The sequence below is a fragment of the Chiloscyllium punctatum genome, chromosome 23 (genome assembly GCF_047496795.1).
Source record: "Chiloscyllium punctatum isolate Juve2018m chromosome 23, sChiPun1.3, whole genome shotgun sequence".
NCBI lineage: Eukaryota > Metazoa > Chordata > Chondrichthyes > Orectolobiformes > Hemiscylliidae > Chiloscyllium > Chiloscyllium punctatum.
In genome coordinates, this window is record NC_092761.1 from 8424132 (window position 1) to 8436357 (window position 12226).

Below are 12226 nucleotides of genomic sequence, written 5' to 3' on the forward strand. Positions count from 1 at the left end.
ATGATGATCAGGAATCCATTCCTGATTGTTGGAAAAACTCATCTGGTTCACTAATGTCCTTTAGGGAAGGAAACGGCTGTTCTTATCTGGTCTGGCCTGCATGTCACTCCAGATCCAAGGCAACGCTGTTGACTCTTCAATGCCGTCTGGCATGGCCAGTAAATGCTGGTTATCCAGCTAAGCCCCCATCCTGTGAATGAGTAACAAATACTCGTGGGTTCTGCAGTAATAATGGATGGTGTCAAGTCGCATCGAAACTGAGTTAACTAAGTGACTGCTAATGTTGTGAAAAATAAATTCCATAAGTGTATATCAGGTGGGTTGGAGAGTATGTTGTGAATCAAACTAGAGAGCAGATTATTTCGGATTTGGTGTTGTGTGATACTGATTGAGGATGATCAGCCATGATCATATTGAATGGTGGTGCAGGCTCGAAGGGCAGGATGGCCTACCCCTGCACTATTGTCTACTGTCTATTGTCTATTGTCTATTTTCTATTGTGTGGTCGGAAGCACTAATTACTAACCTTGCTCTGAAGCAGCTTTGGAGGAATAGTGACATTAATATGTTGTATTTTACACGGCATCTGCATTCAATGTGGAATGTTTGAACATTCTGGTCAAACACCATGAAAGCCCAGAGGTTAGAGTGTCAAGTTCGCTCCAGTGAATTGGGAAAATACAATGAAACATTCAGTTGGAGAACAATGGTTGTTAGAACCATATACTCTTACAGCACGGAGACAGGCCATTCGGCCCAAACTAGTCCATTCCGAACAAAATGTCCATTCACACTAACCCCATTTCCCCGCCATTTCCCTGTATCCTTCTAATCCTTTCCTACCTGTGTATTTGTCCAAATGTATTTTAAATTTTGTGAATATATCCGCCTCAACCACTTCTGCAGTCAGCTCATCCCATATGCATACCACCCTGTGTGTAAAAGAAATTGCCCCTCAGGTTCCCTTTTACTCATTCCCCTCTGACCTGAAATTGATGCCCTCTAGTCCGTGATTGCCCAATCCTGTGGAAAAAACGACTGAGTGCATTGACTCTATCCATGTCTCCCATGATCTTATGCACTACTATCAGATCCCCCTCAGCCTCATACATTCTAAAGTAAAAACTCCTAGCTTGTTCAACCTCTCACTATAACTCAGACCATTGAATCTTGGCAACATCCTTGTAAATTTTTTCTGCACTTTTTCCAGTTTAATAACATCCTTCCTCGAGCAAAGTGAACAAAACTGAACATGACGCTACAAGTATGGACTCACCAACATCTTGCATAACTGCAACATAACTCCCTAATTTCGATACTCAGTGCTCTAACTGATGAAGGCCAGTGAGTCAAAAGCCTTTTTCAGTGCCTTGTCTACCTGGGACTCCACTTACAGAAAACCGTGCACCTGAATTCCAAGGTCACTCTGTTCCCCTGCACTCCTTAAGGCCCTGCCATTCACCATGAAACTCCTGCCTTGATTTGACTTTCTAAAATGCAAGAACTTACACTTATCTGATTTAAATTCCATTTGTCATTTCTCGGCCCACTTCCCCACCTGATCAAGGTACTGCTGTAATTTCTGAAATTTCTGATAAACTTCCTCACTGTCCATGATGCCACCTATTTTAGTGTCACCTTGAACTTACGAATCATGCCTGTACATTCTCATCTAAATCATAGATATGTGTAATATATGAATATATGGTCCCAGCACCGACCCCTAAGGCATTCCACTCATCACAGGCCCCCAGTCCGACAAGCATCCTTCCACGATTACCCTCTTCTTCCTATCATCAAGCTAATTTTGGACCTAATTTGCCAACTCTCCCTCAATTCCATGTGATCTAACCTTCCAGAGCAGCGTACCATGTGGAATCTTATTGAAGGCCTTAGTGAGGTCTATATATACAACCATGCCCTTGCCAAAGTTACTGGTCACTTCATCAAAGCAGTCTAACAAATTTGTGAGCCATAATCCCCCATTCACAAGGGCCTATCTTTCCAAATGCATGCAAATCTTCTCCTTCAGAATCTAGTCTAGTAACTTAGCTGCCACAGATTTTAGGTTTATTGGTCGATAGTTCCCCGGTTTTTATTTGTAGCCCTTCGTGAATAACGGCACAGCATTCACTACCCTCCAGTCCTCCAGGACCTCACCCATTGGCTACCGATGATGCAAAGGTACCAACCAGGGCCGCTGCTATTTCTTTCCTGTCCTCCTGCAGTGTTCCTGAATATATATGGTCAGGACCAGGAGATTTAGAAAAATACGACAAAGTCTGAAAAATACGTCTATTTATTTCAGGTAAAACACCCACGAGTGAGAAAGTGAGTTAACAATGATTAGCATAATAAATGAAAGATTATATTAATCACAGGAAGTGACTTCAGAAGAATTCTACACATTGTGGAATCCTGAGAATTCTCAGAAATTTACGATCCAGAAAAGGAAGGCCATGAAACGGGTAAGGAAATCAAAAAGCGAACATGCATGGAAACAAACAGGAACACAAAGACTGCATAAATCTATGTTCTATATTTCAAAAAAAAGAGAAAAGCATAGTCAAATGTGGAAATCTGCAATCAGGAGAGACGAGCTTATTATGGATAACAGGGAAATGGCCAAGTAAATAAACAGTTACTTTGCATTTGTCTTCATGGAGGAAGATCCAGAAAATCACCCAGAAATACGACGTCATCATATAGGACTTGTGGATCGAAAGACATAAACTCAATTTATATCAGTAACAAGGCTCTACTTAACATACAGCTGGATTGAGCATTGCTAACATTGACAAACCAGATGTACCTCATACCACAATCTTCAGAAATAAACCACTAATAGAAGTATTCATTGCACTGTCGATGACTGTGTTTATTACGAAGTGCATTCTGCATAGTCTGGATCCAAGCACTAGAGATAAACAGTAGTGATCAAAGCATCTACAAAGGGAAGAAGAGATAGTGTGGAGAACTGCAGACCAATTAACTTGACATTTGTGGGCAAACTGTTGGAGTCTATCATATAGGATGTGATATTCGTTATTTAGAAATTAACAGCAACATTGGAGAGAATCAGTATGTATTTCTGAAAGGGCAATCATACTTGACAAGCTTCGGAATAGTTTGAAGTTGATTCTTACAACATAGATAATGGGGAACCATTATAATTGGCATATTTTAGATTATCAGAAGGCTTTCTATAAGAACGCACACAATGAGTTCGTAAATGCAATGAATGTGAAGGTACTTGGAGGAATATATGCAAATGGTAAATTAAAGTTTGGATTGCCTTCCTTTAAGGGAGTCAGATTATAGATGGAAAGATATGTTGAAGCAGTTTAACAGCGTGTTGGTGAGTACTGTACCTGTAATATTGAGTTCAGTTTTGGTCACCAAATCTGAGAAAGAATATACTGAGGAGAGGGTGGAGTGGATAGGTGGAAAAGAAGATAGACCACCTATCCAATCCACACTTACCTCCTCATCACCTTCATCCCCTCCCCCAGTCACCCATTGTACTCTATGCTACTTTCTCCCCAGCCCACCCTCCTCTAGCTTATCTCTCCACGCTTCAGGCTCACTGCCTTTATTCCTGATGAAGGGCGTTTGCCCGAAACGTCGATTTCGAAGCTACTTGGATGCTGCCTGAACTGCTGTGCTCTTCCAGCACCACTAATCCAGAATCTGGTTTCCAGCATCTACAGCCATTGTTTTTACCTCATGGAAACCTGCTGCCAGGGCAAGATTAGGGAGAATTCCCAGATATTCTACAAATGTGTCCAGCGGAACAGAATGACCAGGGAACAGGTAGGACTCATTAGTGACTTTCCAAATTGCATCCAAATGAAGTTTAGTGGTAGGAGACACAAGGTGGTGGTTGACTCCTTGTGTGACTGGAGGCCAGTGTCCAATGGTATACTACAGGGATCAGTGCTGTGTCCCTTATTATTTGTGATTCGGAGGTGCTGGTGTTGGACTGGGTGGACAATGCTAAAAATCGCATAACACCAGATTATAGTCCACCAGGTTTATTCGGCGGCACTACCTTTCAAAGTTCTGCTTCTTCATCAAAGCGCACAATCACCTGATGAAGAAGGAGCGCTTCGAAAACCAGTGCCTCCGAATAAACCTGTTGGACTGTAACCTGATGTTGTGTGATGTTCAACTTGAATATTGTGGTAATCATAAAAGATGTTGCTGTGAATATGGACGAGGGGTGGGGAGTGTGATAAGTAAGTTTGTGTTTGATACGCAGTTTGCCCGGTTGGTTGGCAGTGAGGAGGAAGGCCTTAAGATACGGGAAGATATTGATGGTATGGTCAGCTGGGAAGATCAATGGCAGATGAAATGTAAACCTGATAAATATGAGGTGATACACTTTGGAAGAAGGAACCAGACGGGGGAGGACTCAATGAATGGTAGCACACTAGGAGGGTCAGAGGGTGCTTGTCCACACATCCCTGAATGTGATGTACAGGTTAGTACACAGTTTGGGAAAGCATAAGGGACTGTAAACATAACCTTGATTCATTGAGGCACAAATTATAAGAGCTATGCAGAACTTTGGTGATGCCAAGGTGGAATACTGTGTGTAGTTCTGGGAATCACAATACAGGAAGGATGTGACTGCACTGGAGGGGGTGCAAAGGAGATTCCCCAGGATATTCCCTGGGATGGAGCACATCAGCTTTGGAGTGAGGCTGGATAAGCTTGGGTTGTTTAATTTGGAGGAGAGCAGGCTGAGGGGAACGTGATTCTGAAGGATAGGTTCCGAGGAGCATGGACAGTGTGGATGGACAGCAGCTGTTCCTTTTAGTCAAAGGGCCACACTTTTAAAGTGAAGGGTTTGGGGTTTAGTGAGGATTTGAGGATTGCTTTTCACCCAGAGTGTGTTGGGGTCTGAAATGCTTTTCTTGAGAGGCGAGTTGTCATGGTAACCTCAAAACCATTAGAAAATACATGGTAGTGCACTTGAAATGCCTTAAGATTCACGGCAACGGGTATTGTGTCAGAATGTGGGACTAATGCAGACCGTGCTGTATTTCTGATAGTACAGAGTCTTTGCTTCTATGATTGTATGGATGTGGAAGGCCAATCACTGAGTACCTTAAAATAGGAATTGGGAGGATTCTGCAGAATATCTTAACAAACTTTTACGCAAAACTTGTAATATTTTCTGAAAATATGTCAATGGCAAAATTAGGGGAAAAAATGTGCAGCTTTCCAACAGTTTGATACCAGATAATTGAGGACAGGAAAATAGCAGAACTATGGAGCAAATACTTCAGTTATGCCTTCACAGAAGAAAGCAAAACACAAAAGAAAACTTCCTAGCAATATGAGGGAACTTTAGTCTGGTGAGAAAAAGGGAATAGAATTAAATTATCAACTAAACGGTTTCGAGAAAGTATCAGACTGAAATTAATGGGCATAGACAAACTCAACAGAAATAGGAATCATATTTGAGAAAGTGGCTTTTAGCAAAATTATGTAGAAGCTATCAATGCAATACGAGTGGAATTTCAGAAAGATTTTTGATAAAGCCCCAAGCCTACTGTGCAAATTTGAATCCTGTAGGACTGGGGCTAATACATGGACATGGTTCTCGAAGGACAGAGCTGGCAGGAAACAGTGAGTAGGAATAAAACAACCTTTTTTTATGGAAGGCTAGGAGCATACAGCAAGGATCGTGGCTTGGGCGCCAGCTATTGCCAATACACATCATATATTTGGTTGAGTGTCTCAAATGCAATATTCCCAAGTTTGCTGACAGCACTAAACAATGTCAGCTTGTGAGTGGGTGAGGAGGATGTAAAAAAGCTCCAAAGTGACTGAGACAAGTGAAATGACTGGGCAAATACGTGGCGGATGGAGAGCAATGGGAGAGATGAGATGTTGTGTACTTTGGTGGGAACAATAGAATGGCAGCCTATCATTTGAAAAGGGAGTGGTTGAAAAATGTTGCTGTATAAAGGAACTTTAGCAGCATTTTTATTTATTTCTGTGCAGCCCTCAGAGTCCATGTCAGGCAGTGAGTTCTGTATCCATGAGTCAATATTGGTAATGGCATTGGCACGCTGACCAGTGTATATAGACCCAGCGAGTGGGGAGCTGTAACATTGAAAGGAAACTGGAATCCCTGTACACCAGTCACTGAGAGCAATATTTCAGGAGCAGCAAGTAGGGAGGAACATAAATGCTGTATTCAACTTCAATTCAGGGGGATTTGAGTACAGGAGTAAGAGTATCTTACTTCAGCTGTACAGGGCCTTGGTGAGACACCATCTCGAACATTGTGCAGCATTGTGTGCAGTTTTGTCTCTGTTCCTAATAGAGGACATACCTGACATTGAGAGATAGCAGTAAAGGATGACCAGACCGGTCTCTGGGATGACAGACTTGTTATGGGATCTGAGTTTGGAGGGACTGGACTTATGTTCCATGCGGTTTAGGAAAATGAGTGGAGATTTCAGTGAAATATATAACACTCTGATTGAGTGAGACAGATTGGAAGCAGGGTTGGTAATTCCCCAAGCTCGGATGTCTAAAGCAAGGGGCCACAATATCAGGTACAGACAGGCCGCTTTGCATTGAGGTGAGAATAAATGTCTGCACTCTGAGACTGGCGAACCAGGGGTACTCTCTCCCAGATCAGGCTGTGGAAATCATGGCGCTGAATATAAATAAGGATTTCTGGAAATTAAAGGGATGGGGAGATTGCAGGAGTACGGTGTGAAGATCGAAGATCAGCTATCAGTCCAGGTTGTTCTCCAATAACACGGTAACTGTGTTTCTGAGCAACACTGCGTTGTCGAAAATCGTGCAATATTAATTATGGGGTCTATGGAAAAAAAGAGGGTAAGGGGCGAATCCCCAAAAAATATCAGTAAACCCAAAAATTAAGTTTAGTCTAACACACACACTAGTTCAGTCTAAATAAATCTTTAAATCACATGTTGTGATGGAACAGTGCCATAACTGTAACACTTTCACTCTACAGTCACTCACTGGAGCATTGTACCTTTCACCAGAAAGCACGTGGGGGCTGAATAACCACGCGATGCCGATGGGGAATTCCGGGTCTCCTCAAGATTCTCTCCACAATTTGAAATAAAGTTCTTTCTAAATGTAGTCTACAATTTCCAGTTTCAGCCTCAGTTTCAAGGCTTCCTGAGCGCATTGCATTCCTGTTTTAGCTGACCACATTGTTTGTACATTTTGCAGAGTGAGGATACAGAGGCAGGGTTTTGCTGTCCAGCTGGTTCCCGGCAAGGAATCGCGTCACAGTGAACGGGAATTCACTTTACAGAAAAAAGATTCACGAATCACATTGTAGCCAAATTGTATTTAATCAACACAAGTTATCGGAGACCCGCCTGTATATTGAATAGAGGAGCAAAACCGATGGGCTGAAGGGACTACAGCAGTTCTCATTTTATATTTCACAATGTTTCAATATATTTAGGGATATGATTATTGTATGGGGAAAACTGCACTGAGGAGATGTTTGGCCATTAACTACACAGGGAAAGCTCAATATGTTGTATGACCTACTCCTCTCACAATGTTTCTGTGCAGTGTGTGGGAAATCTCTGCAAATATTGTCACATGCTCTCGACTGTTAGGAAAGAGGTCTCTGCAGGGTCGACAGGATTGTGTTTCCCATTCCCTTTTCTACTAACGAGGCTGGGGCCTGGTGTTCGGTACGGGTTTATCATTAAAGATTTCAGTGCAGATTGATATAATTGAGTGTCTTGCTTGGCCCATTCAGAGATCATTGAAGAGTTTATCACATGTCTGTGTGTCTGGAGTCACTTTTAGGCCAGACCAGGAAAGCACGGGAGATTCCCTTCCTGAAATACATTGGGGAAAGAAATCGAAGTTTACAACTGATATTGAACACAAGATCACTATTACCGACACCAGATTTTAGATCTTATTAATTTCTTATTAATTGTTTTTAATTTGCACCAGCTGCCAGAGCATTAGCCTGTTCTGGGTTAGTAATCCAGTGGCATTTCGACAACGCCACCATCTCCACATGTGGACCTATCGGAAACCACACTGAGCAGATTATTTCTGTGCTGCTTGACAGCTCTGTCAAATTTGAGCTCCCACCAATTTAACTGTCGTGATGGGACTGAAGGACTAGTAAAGAGTCAGCTTGCAGTAATCCTCCTCTTAGCGGATGGGATATAGTTGAGCAACTTTCCACATGGACAGGGAGATGTCAGAGTTGGAGCTGGGATGAAACAGCTTCCCCAGGGGCAAGGCTTGTTGTGTAGCACGTGGTGTCAGGGCCCACTGCATTAGTCATATCTACAGTGTCCAGCTGTGTTTTTTTTCATGTCACATGCAGTGAATTGAATTGGTTGAAGCCTGCCATCTGTGATTCTGTGGGCATCATGGTGAGGGTGAGGTGGGTAATCGACTCAACACTTCTGGCTAAGGATGGTGCAGATACTGCATCTTTTACACTGTCGTACAGGGCTGTTCCATTATTTAGGGTGAGGATATTTGTGGAGTCCTCTCTTCCAGTAAGTAGTTTAATGGTCCATTGACTTTTATGTATGGAATTGAGAGGACGACAGAGCTCAGATCTGATTTGTTAGTCTTGGGATCATCTCTTTCTGTATCAGATGTTAGTCCTGCTGTTTGTAGTGTAACCAGTCAAGTGCGGTAGCTTTAATGGATTGTAATCAGGTTTAGGTGCACGTGATTCCGACCCGACCATGTTCACCCACACTTGTCACTGACCCATGGATCGGCTTGATGGTAATGGTAGATGGATGGACTATCCTGGGGGAAAAGTTACAGATTGTCATTGAAATCTACAGCATCAGATGATTACCCAGTTTTAGCTGCAATATCTACAATTCAATTCTACTGACTGGCCCCAGTTCATACCGAGACCCATTCACCCATCAGCCCTGTACTCAGTGACCTACTCTGGTTTCTGATGCGGAAATACTTCCACTTTCATGTTCTCATTCTGCTGGAAGTCTTTACTTGGTGTCACGCCTCCAATTTGTTACATAAACTATATCCATTTAAGGTACTAATCTGAATCTTTTCCTTGCAATAATGCCATCTTCTGTATTTGAAGTGAATATGTTTCCTTCTGTTTTTCTCCCTGACCATGAATCAGAGCTCTGCAGTGTCAGTGATGCCAGCCTTATGCAGTTTCAGAGTCAAGGAACTTGTCACCATGCGTTACTGTTCAGTTCCCAGTGTATGGCACTCCATTTTGGACAGGATGTTTGGGCATCTTTGACAATATGTCGTTGGAAATTGTTCAACAAATAGAAATTGCTGAAGAAATTTCTAAATGTGTTGCAGAATTTTCTGGAGTGAATACAGAGTTAAATTTTCAGGTCCAGTGAACCTTCTACAAAGGTTTTTGCATTTTTATTTCCAGTATCCATAGGTATTTGTTTAATTGAAGATTTGTTCTGTGCCTATTCATTTCTGGAGAAACTCAGCAGGTCTGTCAACATCTGCAGAGACAGACAAACAGAGTTAGCGGTTTCAGTCCAGTGTCACAATTCATCGAAACTGAATACAATTGCAAAATGCTCTTTTCATCCCTTGCCAGAAGTGGAGGATGGGTGGCAGGGAAAAGAGGGGTTGGCAAAAGAAAAAACGGGCTTTTAGCAGTGGTGAATGAGAAGATTCTGTAAAACGGGTCGAATTTAAGGTGTGAATGGAGGAAAGGGGTTCTCTCTATTGAATGCAAGATAAAGAAGACACAACCATACAAAGTCATACGGAGGCCAGGAGGGAGAATGTTGACCATGTGGTATAAGACCATAAAGACCATAAGACATAGGAGTGGAAGTAAGGCCATTCGGCCCATCGAGTCCACTCCGCCATTTAATCATGGCTGATGGGCATTTCAACTCCACTTACCCGCATTCTCCCCGTAGCCCTTAATTCCTTGTGACATCAAGCATTTATCAATCCTTGCCTTGAAGATATTTAGCCTCCCGGCCTCCACTGCACTCTGTAGCAATGAATTCCACAGGCCCACCACTCTCTGGCTGAAGAAATGTTTCTGCATTTCTGTTCTGAATTGACCCCTTCTAATTCTAAGTTTGTGCCCATGGGTCCAAGTCTCCTCACCTAACGGAAACAATTTCCTAGCGTTCACCCTTTCCAAGCCATGTATTACCTTGTAAGTTTATATTAGATCTCCCCTTAACCTTCTAAACTCTAATGAATACAATTCCAGGATCCTCAGCCGTTCCTCATATGTTAGACCTACCATTCCAGGGATAATCCGTGTGAATCTCCGCTGGACACGCTCCAGTGCCAGTATGTCCCTCCTGAGGTGGGGGGCCCAAAACTGGGCACAGTACTCTAAATGGGGCCTAACCAGAGCTTTATAAAGTCTCAGTAGCACAAGATTTATGATATAAATCTGGTCACAGATACATTTTCACTGTCGTAATCATCACCCCCTTTAGATAAAGGAATTCAGGTGCTTGACTTCTTATTGACACTAGTAAGCTTTTCACGCTGCCTTAGTATTGTAACATGGAGAAAAACAAATCACAGTATGACGTTTGGGCTGAGTGTTGGTTACCTGTCAGTTTTAAAATTGTTTCAATTTTGCAGTGCTTATCTTTAAACGCTTGTTCTTGAAGTTAGTATCAGATGGAGTGTAGAATGTTGAGGATTGACATAATAGAAAATAATAATATCATGAGAGGTATGGATAGGGTGAATAGCCAAGGTCTTTTCCAAAGGGTAGGGGAATCCAAACATAGAGGGAATAGGTTTAAGGTGAAAGAGGGTAGATTTAAAAGGGATGAAGGGTCAGCGTTCTTACACAGAGGGTGGCGTGGGTATGGAATGGGCTTCCAGAGGAAGAGTCGGAGATGCAAGGACAGCTACAACATTTAAAACTCATTTGTACATACATATGAATAGGAAACATTTAGAGGCCTTTGGGCCAAATGAAATCAAATGGGACAAGCTTAATTTGGAACTCTTGCCCAGCATGGACATTTAGAAAAGCTTCACGCAGAGTCAGGGTGGTTTGGTAAAAGGAAATGATATTTTGCCTGTAAAATCATGCAAAGTATTTCTGGAGATGCCTGAAAATGTAACAAACGGGCTTGATAAAGGGGATCTGGTGGATACCAGGCTTTCCAAAGATGTTCCACAAAGTATTACACATTAAAGGTTCTTGCACAGAACAGAAGCTCCAGGATGTCAGATACTGTATTAACATGGGATGATGATTGTTTAACACAGAAATCGGAGAGTCAGGATTAATGGATCTTTATGGTCAAGGTTTATCTGCTGGAGTACCACAAATATCAGTCAAATGCAATCAGTTATTTGCAATCTATGCTGACAGCCTGAAGGAGGGAACTGAGTGCAATATACATCCAAGTTTATGGATGACACTGAGAATCAAAAGGCAGGCTGTTATTTAATGGAGAGAACTTCCAGAAAATGAACAGTAAAGGCATTGTAGTCTTCCTGTGTATGAAACATAAAGTCAGCATGATGATGCAGCAAGTAACTTGGATGGTACATTTGGCAGTTTCCTGGGAAAAAGGGTTGTGTTATTGAGAATCTCTAAAAAGGTGAGGCGATAATTCATTGGGGTTTAAATGAATGAGGAGTGATACTGCTCAAACAAACAAGACACAGAAGGGGTTGGAGAAGGTAGATGTTTCCATTCTTGTGCAAAGTGTCGAACTCGAGGATATAGATACCGAATATGGAAAATCCTCCATGCTGATCAACACTTGGAGGAAGCACTGAGGCTAGCACGGACGCAAGATTTACTCTGGGTAGAGGATTTCAATGTCCACCTTCAAGAGTATCTCAGCTACAGCAATACTGATCGAGCTGGCCCGGTCCTAAAGGATATAACTGTTAGACTGGTACTGCTGCAGATGGTGAAGGAACCAACAAGAGGAAAATACATATTGACCACAGACTTACTAATCTGCCAGTTGCAGAAGTATCTGTTCATGACAGTATCGGTAAGAGTGGCCACTACATAGTCATTGTGGAGACAAAGTCACACCTTCACATTGAGAATATCCTCCACCAATTTGGGTGGTAGTATCACGGTGCTAAATAGGACAGACTTCGAACAGATCTAGCAGATCAAGTCTGGGTGTCCATAAGGTGCTGTGGTTCATCTATAGGAGCAGACTTGTACACCCACACAAGCTCATGGCCTGGCATATCCCCCTCA